This window comes from Lepus europaeus, chromosome 8 (assembly GCF_033115175.1).
Source record: "Lepus europaeus isolate LE1 chromosome 8, mLepTim1.pri, whole genome shotgun sequence".
Classification (NCBI taxonomy): domain Eukaryota; kingdom Metazoa; phylum Chordata; class Mammalia; order Lagomorpha; family Leporidae; genus Lepus; species Lepus europaeus.
The window spans coordinates 63108580-63127453 of NC_084834.1; the positions used below are offsets into that span (position 1 = coordinate 63108580).

At 39.0% G+C, this 18874-nt stretch overlaps 1 long non-coding RNA gene across 4 annotated transcripts; it reads right to left on the minus strand.

Moving 5' to 3' along the window:
* Positions 1-2125: 2125 nt before the first annotated feature.
* Positions 2126-13135, minus strand: LOC133765991 (uncharacterized). Of its 4 annotated transcripts, none has more exons than XR_009866634.1 (3): positions 13023-13135; positions 5024-5184; positions 2126-2692 (listed from the first exon to the last, which is right to left on the minus strand). It is a non-coding gene; the product is annotated as an uncharacterized LOC133765991 (long non-coding RNA). The 4 variants fall into 4 exon arrangements; XR_009866633.1 differs by having other exon boundaries at positions 5024-5190; XR_009866632.1 differs by lacking the exon at positions 13023-13135 and adding an exon at positions 10701-10848.
* Between the last annotated feature and the right edge of the window lie 5739 nt (positions 13136-18874).

Consider the following 18874-nt stretch of genomic DNA (forward strand, 5'->3'; position numbering starts at 1 on the left):
CCAGGACATATTGGCTGACAAAATATTGAATCATATCAACTATTTAGGTTGATAAAAAGCCACCCTCCTGTCCCCCTAGAGTCTCATAGCCACCTTCATCGTCTATCTTCTACCTCAGTGCTCGGAACCCTCCCTAATCCAACAACTGTAGGACTAATATGTGATGCAGTAGTTATATTTGCTTTTGTTTATTTTAATATTATTTTTGATATTATTTTGCATGAAGATAGAGTAGTACACTAGCTCACTTACTCAAGGTCTATTTGAATCCTGTGTTTATATAGGAACTGGAACAAATAGAGTATACATATATACATATATAGACTATACTGATTTATGTTTCTAGATTTTATTTTATTATTTTGGAATCAACTAGAGAGAAAGTTGTACCAAATTCACTTTTCAGGAAAAGCCTATTAATTACCAGCATGGAAAAACTCCTGGCATAAGCACTTTATAAAATGCTTAGTAATGACATCACAATCAGTAGCAGGAATTGGCAGATGGATGCCACTGAGCCTTCTCAGGCCAAATAATACATTTTCTTGGCATACTTTGAAAAAAATTTTCTAAAAATGAAATTTCCCATGCACAAAAAAGTGAAAATGGAATGTTTTCCTGTTACCATGATGTGTGCATATGTGGAAGGAATTCAGAATTTCTTACAAACACATTAGTTGTGTTTGGTAGCTAAACTCAATACCAAATATGTGGTAGTTAGAGAAGCAGGCATTTAGAATTATCATACATAAAAGCATTTCAAAAATTTTTCCATTAGCAGTCATGCTGCAAGAATCCATGACTATATTTTAGTTATGACCAAAGAAAAACATAAGGGAACTGCACTATTTCCAAGTAAGACCTAGGTAAGCTGCTGCTGTCACCTATGCTTTTATCTATGAGATCATGATTTACAACTTGAACTGACCAAAATGACTTTTTCCATAGAAAATTAACAGGTAACCTGAAATGTGTTTCACTTTATGATTTCGTGTATCTCAAATCTATGCAAAAATATTCATTTAATATGTATGCCTAGTCTTCATCCAAACTTTCTATTTTTCCTCAAATCCTTGAGACATCTGGACAATGAGCTGGTAGAATAAGTCTAAGACCTATCCTATAGACTTTGCTCAGTTTTATGGAAATATTCATCAAAATATCAAAAGTGAGAATGACCTAGAATTTTATTACTCAATCATGATCTTCCATTAATGATATATAATTTCCACTGTTGCTGAATTTAGACATAGAATTTCCTTTACTACTTCTAAGGACTATTGTGCCAGGAAATATGTTAATTTTAAACATAAATGATGCATGTGTGTATATATAATTTATTTGTATAACTTTGAATTTTAATTCCAGTATCTATCATACTTTTACTTGTGCTATGATTAGTTTTGCCTACATATACTTTCTGATGTAACTGGGCTTCTTATAAATAAATGGAATACCTATCTACTTAGATTACCAAGAAATAGGATTTTACTTGGAAAACGACAGTAAATACTAACAACATATTTTTTAAATTTTTTATTTTTTATATTTATTTTTTTGCCATATCTTTTTCTCCATGTCACAAATTAACATGTTAGACATTGGAACAACATGAGAGAAATTCTAAAAGTAATCCTTAGTTTTCTCCTTTTAACAGTAATAATGACAGTAAGAGATAGTACACAGTTGATGCCATATTCAACATTATGCAATAAATTCTTCACTTTATTGGACCTTGAACTATGAAGAAATACAAAAATTCCCTTTTCCCTCTCATTTTCCCCTCATCAGTTGCAAAATATTACTTGGAATAATTTAATCAGTGGGGAGATGACACTTTTTATATAATTAAGTGATAATTTCTAATCTTTTCTCCAACTAAACATGACCTTTTAAGAATTCATATTGATTTCTTTTATTTTTTTTATTTGACAGGTAGAGTTAGACAGTGAGAGAGAGAGAGACAGAGAGAAAAGGTCTTCCTTCCATTGGTTCACCCCACAAATGGCCGCTGATCCGAAGCCAGGAGCCAGATTCTTCTTCCTGGTCTCCCATGCGGGTGCAGGGCCCAAGCACTTGGGCCATCCTCCACTGCCCTCCCAGGCCACAGCAGAGAGCTGGACTGGAAGAGGAGCAACCAGGACTAGAACCGGTGCCCATATGGGATGCTGGCGCTGCAGGCGGAGGATTAACCAAGTGAGCCATGACGCTGGCCCATGTTGAATTCTTAAATCAGTTTTAACAAATTTTTTTAAATGGACACATTAAAGGAAAAAGAAGCATATATAATTGAAATAATAGAGAATGTGGTGGAAGATGTAAAAGGCAAGGAAAGGAGTGGAATTCCAGAGATTAAGAAACAACAAGGGGGCGGGCGCTGTGGCATAAAGGGTAAAGCTGCCACCTGCAGTGCTGGCATCCTATATGGGTGCAGGTTGGAGTCCTAGATGCTCCACTTCTGATCCAACAACAATCTGCTATGGCCTGGGAAAGCAGTGGAAGATGACCCAAGTCCTTGAGCTCCTGCACCTGTGTGGGGGACCCAGAAGAAGCTCCTGGTTCCTGGCTTTGGATAGGTGCAGCTCCAGCTGTCGTGGCCCTCTGGGGAGTGAATCAGCGGATGGAGGACTGCTCTCTGTCTGTGCTTCTCTTCTCTCTGTGTAACTCTGTCTTTCAAATAAATAAATAAAGCCTTTTAAAAAAAAAGAAAGAAAGAAACAGCATTAACTAACACTAATACATTTGCTCTTTTAAGTCTTAGGAAGTTTCTTTTAGGATTCCTACAATTAAAAAGAGTTCTCAAATTCTAGGAGAAACAGAATTACTTGGAAGTTTTCAGAAAATACACGTTGTTGGGTTCCACTCTCCAGAACTTTTGATTCAGTCCCTCAGGAGTGAGGCTTGAGAATTTGAATTTCTAGTCAGTTACCTGGTGATACTGCTGCTACTGCTTTAGGAAACTATATCATGGAGAATTCATTAGTGTGCATTAATAATAGCCTCAATCTTCAAGGGAAAAGTCTTCTAAAATCAGCTCCTGTTCTATGAACAAAACTTGGCTTTTCATCGACATCACTTAATTGTATTTTAGAAAAATCTTGGGACTGGCATTGTGTCTTAATGGGTTAAGCCATCACTTGCAATTCCAGCAGCCCATATGGGTGCTAAGTGAAGTCACAGCTGCTGCATATCTGATTCAGCTCCCTGCTAATGCACATGAAAAAGCAGCAGAAGATGACACAAGTCCTTGGGCCCCTGCACCCAAGGGGAGGGAAGACCCAGATGAAGCTTCTAGATCCTGGCTGCAGCCCAGCCCAGCCCTGGACTGTTGCAGCCATTTGAGGAATAAACCATCCCATGGAAGATTTATCTCTCTCTCTCTCTCTCTCTCTCTCTCTAACTCTGCCTTTCAAATAAATGAAATAAATCTTAAAAAAAGAAAAATCCCAATGCAGAAGTCAAAAGATTTTTTTTTTTTACTTCTAATTTGAAAAGTAACAGTGTCAGGCTGGCTGAAAATATGTATAAAAATAGAGGAAATTTGCAATCACTACTGTGTTAAAATAAGCATCTGAGATATATTGGCATAATACTCAGAGAAAAATTGTAATGATGCTTTCACAACCTGAAATCATTCCAGATTCCAGAAAAAAGTAGATTATCACAAAAATTGTTATACAGACATATAGACAGACATATTATACTACTTACCATGTTATAATACTAGCATATAAACTCCAGAAAATTCCTTAAGAGTATGTCATATGAAAATCATAATTTCATAAAGGTACCCTCATGCAGGTTGCTGGAGTGTTGAACCATGTGTTCATTTTATTTAATGTACTTTGAATGACTTTTTACACTAACAAAAAGAAAAATCTGCTCATATAATCATCATATGACTCCATTGACGTCAGGAGAATTTCTTGAATTATTCACTCAGAATTTTGGATATCTGAGACTTATTTTAAAGGAAGAAAATGAGCTTAGTGCAAAGTTAAAAAATAATTACAGCTGTTGTAGTATTTGAAATGATATCTTCCATATTAGGACTTTAGAATATGCTCTTTTTTCTTTTTTAAGATTGACTTTATTTATTTGAAAGGCAGAGTAACAGAAGAAGAAGCAAAAAGAATTACAGAAAGATCTTCAGTCCACAGGTTCACTCCGCAAATGGTGGCCATGTCCCAGGCTGGGCCAGATCAAAGCCAGGAGCCAGGAACTCCATCTTGGTCTTCAATATGGGTGGCCCAAGCCTAAGTATTTGGGCCATTGGACATGCTTTTTTCAAAATGGCCATGTATATTATCAGTGGACTCAAGCTTATCAATTTTTTACTTTTTAGGAGTCCAAAAATAGCATAATTCCATGATGATTTCAAAGTTATCAGGGAAAGAGGAGTAAAGACAAACACTCCTTGTTTTGATGAGAGGAATACTAGTGTGATAATTAGCGCCCCCCATATATATATATATGTATATATATATACATATATATACATATATATATATCTTTTTTTAAAAAAAACTTATTTTTATTTTTGAAATGCAGAGTTAGAGACAGAGGGATAGATAGGTAGATATTGATCTTCCATCTGCTGGTTCACTCCCAAATGGCTGCAATGGCCAGGGCTAGGCCAGACTGAAAGCAACAATCAGGAGCTTCTCCCGGGTCTCCCACGTGGGTGCAGGGGCCCAAGGTCTTGGGCCATTTTCCACTGCTTTCCCAGGCCATAGCAGAGAGCTGCATGAGAAGGAGAGCAGTCAGGACTCAAACCAGCATCCATAAGGAATGCCAGTGTCACAGGCAGTGGCTTTACCTGCTGCACTACAACTCCAGCCCCAACTCCCTTTCTTTTCTGTCTTTCTATATCTCAATCTGGTGTCTGTTTCTCTCTGTTGTATAACTATCTTTTTTTAATTATTGATTAAAATAACAGATTTCTGTGTAGTCTTTAGAAAAATTATTTTAAGAAACAAGAATGACAAAGAGGGAGAGATAGATATTCCATCCACTAACTTACTCTCAAAATGGTTGCAATTGCCAGGGCTGGTCCAGATTAAAGCTGGAAGCTAGAAACTCCATTCTGGTTTCCCACATAGGTAATTGCGTTCCATGTACTCAGGGCATCTTCCTCTGCCTTCCCAAGAACATCAGCAGGAAGCTGGATCCAAAGCAGAGCAGCTGGAACTCAAATAAGCACTCCATTACTAGATGGCTAGTTTCATAAGTGGCAGCTTAACCTGCTATACCACATCATCAGCTCTTACTGTACAGTCTTATTAACATTATGGCTCTAAGTTGTATCCTAAACAGTACTATTTGTGTGTTGAATTTAAAACATATTTTTTTTCTGCAAATTACTGAGGAATCATCCTCTTCCATTTTTAGTGAATATAGCAAATTATACTTCTAGGAACACACTGAGAATTCTGGATTCAATTTTTTTACATGTTAGAGCTTAGAAGCTGTCACTTTCATCATTATGATAAGAAAAAATTGGATACAATGAAGAACAATGACTTTTCTCACATCCATTAGAAAACCAATATTGTAAGGCAAACTATCATCCTGAAAGCTGGGGGAACAGATGCACAAAGAGAGATGCACCAACCAAAATCAGCTTAACTTGCAGCAGAAGCTGCTGGAGTGTTATGCTAAGAACAACACTTAAATGGTAATTTTAATGCATTGCTTGAGCAAGGATTACCATAAAAGAACAGTCTTAGGAGTAGTTCATACTCTTCTGTGCTTTGCCTACAGAAATCACAACAGTCTGTCATGGTGAAGATCTGAAGATCATTATAGGATTTTGTAAAGGGGAGAGGAATGCTGAGCACTGTGAAGCACACCCAGCACATTCTCCAAGGCAAAGGCACAGTCTCCAGGAGAAAAGAACATGCCAGACCCTCTCCCAGCTGAGAGAAAGAAATCTCTGCCACTCTAGCATTCTCTAGCCTTCCCATGTCATGGAAAGGAGAACATGCAAAGTTATTAGGGGTCAGGGCTTTGAGGAAATAGTTTGGAAGCACTGTAGTTAGGGAAGGCAGTGGTGGTCTGGGGAAAAGTAGTCTATACCACTAAAAAAATACCTGTGAAGGATCCAGCCTGGGGATATACATTCACAAAAAGAGAGTCCATTGGAATATCATTGTGTTCCTACATTTTCATTTCTTAACATCACACAAATTTAACTCATATTTTAACATGAATTACATTTAAAAGAGCTACAACACCCATAGTCTCACTGAGAAGAAGTATTTGGGGAAGCCCAAAGTAAGAGGAAGCAAAAACAAGGTCACTAAATGGATGTGACATGTAGAACCTATGGTTACAGCAACCATCAAACACAGTTCACTTACTAACTGGATTACCATAAGTCCTTCCACGAAGGGCCTATGTAACTTAACTCTTATTACCTGCTACTAAATATCTGGCTTTCAACAGCAACAATAAAAAAGTGAAGAATGTCAAGGGTGAAAAAAAAAACACCATCAGGTGAAGAAATGATAATAATCAGACTCGGGCATGACACAGATGTTGGAAATACACTTGAGTATTTAAAATAATTGGTATTAATATGTCAAAGGCTGTATTCACAATAGTAGATATGATATAAGAACAGATGAATAATGAAATTAAAGAACAAAGAAAGAATCAAAAGGAAATTCTGGAAGTAAAAAACATGGTAAAGGAAGTAAAGAATGCCTTTGGTGGGCCCATCTGTATACTCAGTACAGCCAAGAAGAAGGGTAATGTTGAGGTTAACAGAAACTTCCAAAACTGAAATTCATGAGGACAAAATAATTTGAAACAGAACAGAATATCAAAAATAACTTGTGAGGGGTCAGTGTTGTGGCATAGCGGGTAAAGCTGCCACCTGCAGTGCCAGCTTTCCATATGGGCATCAGTTCAAGTCCCAGCTGCTTCATTTCCAATCCAGCTCTCTGCTATGGCCTGGGAAAGCCGTGGAAGATGACCCAAGTCCTTGGGCCCCTGCACCCAAGTGGGAGATCCAGAAGAAGCTCCTGGCTCCTAGCTTCAGATCAGTGCAGCTCCAGCCATTGTGGCCAACTGGGGAGTGAACCAGTGGATGGAAGACTCTTTCTCACTCTCTGCCTCTGCCTCTCTGTAACTCTGCTTTTCAAATAAATAAATCAATCTTAAAAATAATAGCTATGAGATGATAATACAAAAAGTTGTGATTTATGTTTTGAATGAGTTAAAAATATATCACCTTCTCATTTAAACTATGTCTTAATGACACTTGAAAAACACCAGATGCAAGATGTTCAGGTTCATTTTTGTGTTGCCTTTTTTTTTTTTTTTTTTGACAGGCAGAGTGGATAGTGAGAGAGAGAGACAAAGAGAAAGGTCTTCCTTTTTGCCGTTGGTTCACCCTCCAATGGCTGCTGCGGCCGGCGCATCGTGCTGATCTGAAGCCAGGAGCCAGGTGCTTCTCCTGGTCTCCCATGCGGGTGCAGGGCCCAAGCACTTGGGCCATCCTCCACTGCCTTCCCGGGCCATAGCAGAGAGCTGGCCTGGAAGAGGGGCAACCGGGATAGAATCCGGCGCCCCAACCAGGACTAGAACCCGGTGTGCTGGCACCGCAAGGCAGAGGATTAGCCTGTTAAGCCACAGCGCTGGCCTTGTGTTGCCTTTTAAAAGTAGAAGATGAAATTCCTATGTGCTCAATTACCTTCCTAGGTAGAATGATGCAGGGCCCTTATCCTCAAGGACAAACAAAGCTGAAAGAATTCTACGCAAATCTTGCTAAGATGATTCTTATCTCTCTTTTTAAAGATTTTATTTATTTATTTTAGATATATATTTACAGACAGAGAGAAGGAGAGGCAGAGAGTAGTCTTCCATCCATTGGTTCACTCCCCAGTTGGGCACAATGGCCGGAGCTGCCAATCCAAAACCAGGAGCCAGGAGCTTCTTTTAGGTCTCACACACTGGTGCCGGGGCCCAAGCACTTGAGCCATCTTCCACTGTTTCTCCAGGCCATGGCAGGGAGCTGGGTCGGAAAAGGAGCAGCAGGGACATGGACTGGCACCCATATGGCATGCCAGCACCTAAAGGCGGAGGCTTAGCCAACTAAGCTACAGTGCCAGCCCCAATACTTCTTATCTTTTAAGCCTCCCCACATAATTTAATTGCTTTGCCCAACTAACAATTTTTGTCCTATTTACTATGTAAGTAATTCACTCTGACTGCAATTCTTTCAGTGTTCATTTTTTTTAAATGAGGACTCCTGTACCAAATAAAATCTACATTATACTCTTCTCCTATTAGTCTGTTACTTTAATTTAGTTCTCAGGATGCAGTTGGGACCTAAAAAATGGAGGTGGTGTTTCTATGTCTCTATAATGTAGTTGGAATATCAGAAGGAGAAAAAAATGAGACTGAAGAAATATTTGAAGTAATAATGATTGAGAAACTTCCAATATTAAAGACTGATACCAAATTATAGATCTAGGAAGTCAGAGAACAAGTTCTCACTTTGGCAACAAAAATACTAATATTGAAACTATGCAAAGGATATCAGCATGGTCTCTGCAAAAGAATAACATGCAAGTTCCTGAAGCTTTCCATAAAAAATTATAAATTCAAAACAAATACAGTAACAAAAACAGACATACACATAGGTATGTCATATTCCAGTACTAGAAAACCAAACACAAATAAGAGAAACATGTTATTTCTAGAGAAACAGAAATAAGAAAACCAGCAGGCATTTCACCAGATACTATTGTGGGCTAGGTTGGGACAAAATTAATATCCCAGGTTCTTGTCTGTTGCTTAGAAAAGAATTCTAAGCACAGGCACCAACAGAGCATGCAGCATGGTAAGGTTTATTTAGAATGTGAGAAGAACCCACAGGCACATGAAGGTTTCATTTAGGAAGAGTGGGCTAGGAAATGTAAAAAGGGGAATTTCATACCCTGCTCTGCTTGTCCTGGGTCCAAAAGTGAGGAGAGAGAAAAGAGAGAACATCCTTTCATTCCCCAGGCTTCTTCTTATCTTGCAAAAGGGGAGTGATTTCATAGTATTGCCCCCAGGTCCCAGGTAAGGAGGGGGGCATTTGGGGAGGGGCCATCTGATTGATAATAAGATTATATGGGGTGGGGTAGGTGTGGCCTCCAGCTCATGAACTTGATCTATCTCCCTGATTTTTCCCACACTAATACTAGGCCAAAAATAGGAGGGAGTGGTCAAAAATTTAGTATTGGGAGACAAGCATACCAACCTATAATCTGTATCCAGTGAAATTATCCTTCAGTAATGAAGGAGAAATAAATCAATGAATGAATTCCTGAGGGAATGTTTGTCTATAAGAAATGTGAAAAGTTTTTTTTTTTAACTTTTATTTAATGAATATAAATTTCCAGTGTACAGCTTATGGATTACAATGGCTTCCCCCTCCCATAACTTCCCTCCCACCCGCAACCCTCCCCTCTCCCGCTCCCTCTCCCCTTCCATTTGCATCAAGATTCATTTTCAATTCTCTTTATATACAGAAGATCAATTTAGTATAAAGATTTCAACAGTTTGCACCCACATAGAAACACAAAGTGAAACATACTGTTTGAGTACTAGTTATAGCATTAAATCACAATGTACAGCACATTAAGGACAGAGATCCCACATGAGGAGCAAGTGCACAGTGGCTCCTGTTGTTGACCCAACAAATTGACACTCTAGTTTATGGCGCCAGTAACCACCCTAGGCTGTCGTCATGAGTTGCCAAGGCTATGGAAGCCTTCCAAGTTCCCCGACTCTGATCATATTTAGACAAGGTCATAAAAGACAGGGTGAGGATAGTAACCAATGATCCTAAGAGTGGCATTTACCAGGTCTGAACAATTATACAGCATGAAGTGGGGAAGAGGACCATCAGTACACACAGGTTGGGAGTAGAGCCATTGGTGGTAGAGTAGAGGTTATGATTACAAAGGAATGAGGCCCAAGTGCACTAGACAGGGCCTAGAACAAAGGACAGAGTCATTATTAGAGGAGCTAAGAAAGGTGCTGTCTAAGCTACAATTAAGTTTTCTGATTGAGAGGCAAATAGAACCTGATAGAAGGGGCTTGATAATAATCTGTTGGGCTTTAGGCCTTGTAAATTCAGAGGCCCAGACCTATCTATCTCTTCATATGGGGTATATCCTAAGGGAGGTGTGAACCTCCTAGGGGAAGGCACTCTGTTGACTTTCATTACTTGGCTGGCCTGGGAGGAGAGCTGGCCAGGTAAAGGCAGGTGGCATCTCTAACAAGAAATTTACAGTTCTGCCTGCAATGTTGCTGACCCTACTTGGCCATACCCTCAGCTGCAGTGGTCACTTTGGAAGTTGGGCTGAGTGAAGGGCTTTTCAGCTTAGAGCCAATAAGATCTGTGGCTCTGACCTGGGCATCCTTCGACTCCAGGGCAGGTCCATTTCCAGTGATCCATCTCTTGGCAGAGCTGCCAGGGCTCTTCACAAGCTGACTTCTGCTGAAGCCCAGGCTTACCACATTGAAAGCCACTGCAGTGGACTGGCCTGTTGGGTCTCCTTGAGGGCAGATCACTGTACAGATCAGCCATTAATCGGCCTGCCACCCATTGCTTCTGATGCCTAGCTTTCTTTTCCTCCTGGTTTGTGTTAAAGCAGACCAGAGGATGCAAGTCAAGGGAGTGAAAAGTTATCTGAACTTACGGTTCTGGCCCATCATGAAACAAGATTCCAACAGGTAAACACCTGGACCAGCTGAAAAATCAACAGCTTACAGATGTTTCAGAGAAGTCAGGTTGTAGTGCAAACAACTGCCCTCAAAATTGGAGAAACAGAGATCAAAATGGAGAATCATGGCTTGCCTGAGCAGAGTCCTCAGGGTAAGAAAACCTGAAGTGTGATTGGCAAATTGCTGGAGATTCAGCACAGACAAATCTGAGTTAAGGACTAGTATCACTTTGGTATTCTGAAAGCTCAGTCTGGTTCTCACAGTTCATACTGAGAAAAATTCCGTGCATTCAGTTCAGGGAAGGCTAAGAAAACATTTTGGAATATTCCAGAACATTCTGTTCTTAACTAGGCTGAACCTCAGAAGAAATGACCAGGGATATTCAAAGATTCATGGGAAAAACATTACCTTTTAATTCCATTGCTCCACTAACATTTTGAAATACCATTCTATTTTACAAGAGCCTAAACTATTGGAGTCCTTTAGAACCAACCAAGTTGGTTGGGGGAGGAAGGATGAGAAATACCCAGTATCAGCCCACCCTAGTCTTTCTTTCCCACCTTTGGGGGAGGTGAAGCCTGAGAAGCAGTTATGAAGGTCTCATTTCAAAGACACAGGCTGAGACAAAGTCCTACTCATAATGATTAGAATTGCAAATAGCTTAGGTTCAAACTGCACCCTCTAGAGGACGGAGGATAACGCCCACTTTTTTTTTTTTTCCCAAGTAGTTAGCATGCTAGCCACATTTAATGAGGAGAGTGTACCTGACAGACCAGGAGGGCATCTCGGGAAAGGACTGAGGGCTCACTCTGTATTCAGACTGGAGTTTTCCTGGAAATGAGTATGGGTTCTCCTTTTCTCCTCCACTCTCCCTCTTCTGGGATATTCTTGGGTGGAATAGTTTCTGGAAGTTGAGTTCCTGAAATTCCCCCCAGGACTTACTTCATAATCCACCTAATAGCCTCCTTGGTGTAGGTGGGGATGATTCCCTGTGCTACCCTGGGAGAGAGCTGGAATCCACCTAACAAGGTTATGCAGTAAGAACAAGACTTCTGATGTGCAAATGCTGATCTGCTTCCAAGACATGCTTCTACATTCTTCCCTCATTCTGCCACACAAAAATTCTCATTTCCTTTGGTCTCTCTCACACACATGAGCTAATGACTACCTAGCTACCTTAACAAAACCCAAATCTTAAGTACACTCTGTACTTAATAACTTTCTTCCAAAAATTAGAATATAGGAAGAGAGACAGAAAGAGAGGGAAAGAAAAGTAGTTTCTAGGTCACCAGAGTCAATCAACAGTAATTAAGCAAGCATGTTGATGGTATGCATGCTTCATGTGATGTGATAAAATTTTATGTTTGTGGTCTTTCTCACCAAATCCTACAATCCAAATCCAATCAAAAGAAAAATATCATAAGTTCCAGTAGAGAAAAATTCTACAAAAATTCCTCAAAACTCCAATTATCATCAAAAGCAAGGGAAGTATAAACAATTATCGTAGCCAAGAGGAGCCTAAGGAAATGTGACAAATATAACCTGGTAGATTGGATGGGACTCTGGAATACAGAAAGATAATTTGGAGGCCTGTGTTGTGGCATAGCAAGTTAAGCCATGGCCTGCAACACTGACATCCTATGTGGCAAAGGTTCGACCCCCTCTCCCCCTGACTCCCCTGCTCCACTTCTAATCCAGTTCTGGGCTAGTATGCTTGGGAACGCTGCAGAGGATGGTTCAACTGCTTGGGCCCCATGTGGGTGACCAGGATGAAGCTCCTGGCTCTTGGGTGCAGCCATGCCCAGCCCTGGTTATTGCAGACATTTAGAGATTGAACCAGTGGATGGAAAATCTTTCTCTCCCTGTCTTTTCTTTTCCCTCTGTAACTCTGCCTTTCAAATAAATAAACAAACAAATAAATAAATAATTCTTTTTTTAAACATTCATCACATAATAATTAAGGAAACTTAATTAAAGAATAAACTTTGGAAATAATATATCCATTGTTTTATTAATTATGACAAATGTATCATGCTAATGTTAAAATGTTAATAGCAGGATAGTTATAATATACACTATCTTCACAATTTTTCTGTATATCTAAATCTACCCTAAGCTTAAAAACTGGCTAACATGTTTTCAAAACTTGTATTTATAAATAAAACCACTTGATTTTGCTATGTATAGGTCTGTAATATAACATATATTCCACCATTGAACTCCTCATTTTATAATACAGGAAACTGGACTCCAGGTCAAGTAACCAAACCAAGATCACATAAAATTAGAATACTTACTTTTGTAACTGATCCTTGCTACTATGTCTATTACCTCAGATAAATTTCTTGTTTCTTCTGCAAAACTCAACATGTGAAATCCATTAATATAAATAAATATGTAAGAAGTTTCAAGCGTGTTTAGTACAGCGTGATAGTTTGAGTTCTTCCTAAAGTGTGTTTTGTCAAACTCATTGGGTTCAGGGAAATCCCTAAGTGCTTAAGAATTGTGATCTCAGCATTACTCATGAGACAGAACTGTTTATAGAAACTAATAGAACCATAAGTCATCTGCCCTCTGAGTCAGTCCGTTTCAGGAATTACTTTGCAAGAGAAGCCTAACTTTCACAGGAGACTTCTGTCTGAAGAAAAGACACGCGTTCTCAAGAAATGGCCTGCATTTTTTCCTTTTATTTTCCTGCCAAAAAAGAGAAACAATTATCCTAGGAAATTGTGACCCAGAGCAGTTACATTAATTCCTTGTAATAATTTATTAAGTAAGTGGTATAATTCCTTGCCAGGTAATCTGGTTTACAATTCTAAGTCCTGTATGCCAAACCATATTAAAATCACTGAAAAATGATTTGATGGCATAAAATAAAATTGCATATGTTAGAACCCAGGAACACAAAGAAATTTTCATTGAATGACCTAACAGAAGAAGAGGGGCTATGCATTTCAATGCGTTTTATCAGTACCTACTTTGACTTCTTTAAATAGTTGCCATTAACAAAAGCTATTAAAGAACATGAACTCCTTTAGCCCTGTATTAAATCCATTTATGCTAGATTAGCTAGTAGATAAAGCATTTAATAATACTCAATTATTTTTATCCATCTGTTCAATATGGTAAAACTATCTTTCTCATCACCCTTCTCTCCAAGAAAAGAATGATAGAGAGAAAAAATTCAGTAGGTTCCACCAGGTAAATGGCAAAGGACATCTACAGTCATTAGGCCTCATGAACATTCTTAACACATTGGATGTTTCTGTATTTTGAATACAAGTATGATAGAGTACTGTGGGCAAACAACAATTATAAAGTAACTACAAATTTTTTTTACTTGTAAAACTCCTAAATAGAAATTTAATTTGTAGATCATTTTAGCTTTTATTTTCTTATTCTTACTGTCTAATAGAGATTCATGGGGAGGGAAGCCTTTTAAAAATTCTTCCATCCATGGCTTGTGCTTAGGAGGCTGTGGTATGCTGTTCAGTTTTTTGGTGACATAATTTTAGGTGACTTAGGTAAACAATGATCTAGTACTTCTTTTTTAAAAAACACTAAAATTGAAAAAAAAAAAAGCCAATCTAATCCCATGAGTTCTAAAGCTTTCGTATTTTTCTAGTTCTTTTGGAAAATCCATAAAATATTGCCTTTTGCTTTTTTCCTCATTAGTGCTTTTTCTATTCACAGTATTCACTTGTTTGCTTTCTCACTTTTACCATCCTCTGGAAGTTTTGATTATGTCACATCTTTAGTTATTTTATTGACTAATCCTAAACCAACTCTGTCATTTTTCCCTTCTTGAATTTCCTCCGTGGACTTCATTTTGTTCTTGTACAAAAACCTTCTTTTTCTCAATTCTGAAAATCATCCTTCAATTTCATAGTACATATCTAATTTAAGGCATTAAAATAGCATACATGTTAGTAACTTTTTCTTTGACCTTGCTCAACTCAATTCTTTTAAGCTCTAGGGGCCAATTCCAAGAGTGTGAAAATATAGTTCATTACCATTTCATGAGTGAAGAAATGACTTTAATCAACTGAAACCATATTGAAAAGAGATGCCCTATAAATGACATGTATTGCTTCTCCCAGATCACATGGTGAACTGACTGACAATGCAGAACCCTTGAAATTGCCAGCTAGCTAGGCAGTAAAGTTAATGAATGTAGCACAAGCTGAGGTTGGCCTGAAATTGATTAATTGAGACCTTAAATTGAAGTTCTCTTCTTTCTCCTACAGGTGAAATTTAATAGCAAATTAATAACAAAATATAGTAGCCTTTTCTTCCTATTATTCTTTTTTTAAAAAAAAATATTTAATTATAAAGGCAGAGTTACAGAGAGGCAGAGGCAGAGAGAGAGAAAGGTCTTCCATCCACCAGTTCACTCCCCAGATGGCCACAACGGCCGGAACTGGGCCGACCTGGATGTCAGGAACTAGGCGCTTCTTCCACGTGGGTGCAGGGGCCCAAGGACTTGGATCAACTTCTATTGCTTTCCCTGGCCATAGCAGAGAGCTGGATCAGAAGTGGAGCAACCGGAATTCAAACCGGCACCCATATGGAATCCCAGCTCTGCAAACTGGGGCTTTAACCTACTGACTGGCTTCCCTATTCTTCTTTGTTTCCAAAATCTAGAACATAATTGACTCCTTTGATATTATTTAAAGCCAAACTCAGTCATTCATATGTGTTGAAATGATGTGCATATATGCATGCAGTGTGCACGTGCATGTGCATCTGTGTGAGAGCATGGACGAATACATACAATGATACAACTGATTTGGGTAAAATAAACCTTTCCCCAGATCTTCTCCCTGGGTGCAATAGAAACACAATTTATGGAGGATAGAATTCAAATATAAAATTAACTTTTATCACAATCATGTATTGATTATTTTTTTTTACGTTATCACTAGGGATACAAGAATTAGTGGGAAAATTGAAATTTTAAGAAATAAGAAATTTAAAATTTAAATTTTAAATTGTAGGAGAGCTTATTTGTGCTTAAATAATTATAATATGAGATGGAGAATAAGTGCCTAATAAAACTATTAGGAAAGGATTATATTAGTTTTAACAAGAATGTGTGTGTGTGTGTGTGTGTGTGAGTTTTGGTGAACTGAAAGAAATTTGATGATCTCTGAAAATTCACTAGAATTTGATCATGCGAAAATGGTAATATAACATAAAGGAATTTCTGCCATTTAATGAGGCCTGGAGGCAAAAATAACACGTGAAATTATAAATAATTAAATTTTCCAAAAGAGTAGGAATTACATAGAGGAGGGGAAAATATAATTAGGACTGCAGCTTGGAGTTCAGTCATTTAAGATTTAGAATTTTCAAGCATGGATTTGAACACTGGGCTGTTGGCAGTGAGCTGACAATGCTTTAGGATAAATCAGAGCAACCAGACCATAGTGAGCATCAGGATGACAGCTTTGACAGCAAACATTAAGAACGGTGTGGAGAACAAGACACTGGGTATACACTCAGATATTTTGTTTGGTTGGTTTGTTGTTGTTGTTGTTGTTGTTGTTGTTGTTTGGCAATGAATGAAAGATAAGAAAGCAGGGGCAGGAATTTGATTAGAAGACCATTTGTCACCTCTCATTGGGGATGGGAAACATGAAGTCACTGATGTCCTTCAATATGTGTAAGTTAAAAAGCATCCCCATTAGGAGTAAGGTGGAAAGATTTCAGAGAAAATATTGTCAGCAGAGAAAGCAATCACTCCTTCATCAGTGAATCAAGCATGCATGAAATAAAGGTGATTCGAGTGTTTGTTTAGAAACCTGTGACTTCTGCTGCTCTTGCTGATTCACTGGGATGGAAGTGGAAGCAAGGACTGACCTAGGACCACTTCAATCCTTAGCTACATTTTCTGGTCTGAAACAAATGTGGCATAGGTGCAGAGAAAGTAGCGGGACATTGCAGGCAGTGACTTAACCCGCTACACCCCAATGTCAACCCTAATTCAATATTAAAGTTCAAAATGAGTGTCCCCAAGTAACAGTCCCTCTACTTCCCAGTTTCCCTGAACAACCTCTGAGCAACTGTCTTCTTTAGAAGAATATTGAAACCCAGTGATACTATTTCATTCCCATCTTGATTGCTATTATTCTGCTAATTTTTAACAAATTCTTCCATATCCTTTAATGATTTTGGTGCTTAGGATCGAGGGTATGAATTTGTATCCATAAAATGACATGTAACACATATCGCTTATTTTCTTAAATTGAATTTAATCTCTATTTTGAATCCTTCACCTGAAACCAGAAGCATATCCATCTCACCATGACAGAATCCTGAAACTCTGAGAGGGGCTGGGTCCAGGCGTGACCTGAAAGTGGAAATCCTTCCCCACTGAGCTAGAGAGCAGCAGCATCAACCCAGGGAGAAGGGGAAGAGAGGATAAATGCCAGTCTGTTGAATACATTGAAACCTAATTTCATCTAGAAAAGATTACGGCTAACTAATTTTTGCCCCTAAAATAATTGCCTCTAATGATCAATTTTACAGCTAAAACTAAAAGTTGTAATTTAGGAAATTAGAAGTTCATCTCTATTCCCACAGTAAGAATCTATTTTGCAATTTGTTCCAAATATCTTTCCCCAAATATCTTTCAATCTTTCCCCTCCTTTTTGCTTGGAGAAATACACAAATCCAAAGAATCTTTTTTTAAAATTTATTTGACAGGTAAAGTTATAGACAGTGAGAAAGAGAGACAAAGGTCTTTCTTCTGTTGGTTCACTCCCCAAATGGCCACTATAGCTGGTGCTGCGCCAATCCAAAGCCAGGAGCCTCTTCCTGGTCTCCCATGTGGGTGCAGGGGTCCAAGCACTTGGGCCATCCTCCACTGCCATTCCGGGCCACAGCAGAAAACTAAACTGGAAGAGGAGCAACCAGGACTAGAACTGGCACCCATATGGGATGCAGGCGCCGCAGGAGGAGGATTAACCAAGTGAGCCACAGCGCCGGCCCCCAAATAATCTTAATTCACCATTCAGTGACACAGATGAGTAAAGCTGGTAAGCTCATAGGTCTTTCTATCATATTCACTGCAGTCCCACGGCTCATCGTAAAAGGCTTCCTCTTCAACCTACTCTACAGTATGCCTGATTTAAATTAAACTCTATTCTCCCTTTGACTTCTCCCAAAGCTTTCATAGTAATTGAAGTTATCTTATGTTTACTATAGAACATGAAGTCTACAATGGCAGGAGCATTTTTGCTATTGTTGGGTTACTAAGGTTCACAGTGTAGAAGAAGCTGTCGTATCTAGTAAGTGTTCAATCATGAATGCCTACTTTCTCCACTGGATTTCTTTTTTTTTTTTTTTTTTTTTTTTTTTTTTTTTTTTTTTGACAGGCAGAGTGGACAGTGAGAGAGAGAGAGACAGAGAGAAAGGTCTTCCTTTTGGCCGTTGGTTCACCCTCCAATGGCTGCCGCCGCTGGCACACTGCGACCGGCGCACCGCGCTGATCCGAAGGCAGGAGCCAGGTGCTTCTCCTGGTCTCCCATGGGGTGCAGGGCCCAAGCATTTGGGCCATCCTCCACTGTACTCCCTGGCCACAGCAGAGAGCTGGCCTGGAAGAGGGGCAACCGGGACAGAATTCGGTGCCCCGACCGGGACTAGAACCCGGTGTGCCGGCACCGCAAGGCAGAGGATTAGTCTATTGAGCCGCGGCGCTGGCCTCCACTGGATTTTAAGATCCATCTGGCATTAAGTAGATGAATACTGCATGGTTTATTCTCCATCATAGTAAACTCATCTTGGAGATGTACACAGTGGTAGCTCAGCTCCTCACTGAGCCCTGTGCCCATTTCCCCCACCAACTTCTCCATATGTATTAGAGATCACAGTCTATTAACAAAATCCACTCCCGTACACATACCAGCTTTTCTTTCTTGTTGATTTTTCTATTTTCTACTTAAAACATATCGATCTTTTAAGGCCGTGCTCACATTACGCTCTATTTAAATAAAATTAAAGCTGTCTAATCAAGCAAAAATCAATTAAAAGTTTAATTTATCTAATGAAGTATTTGAAAAACTTATCTTGGTGAAACACACAACATTTTCCATGTAATGAATGGGTTTCATACTTTACCTAAAAGCACTTCAGCCTTGATTCCGAC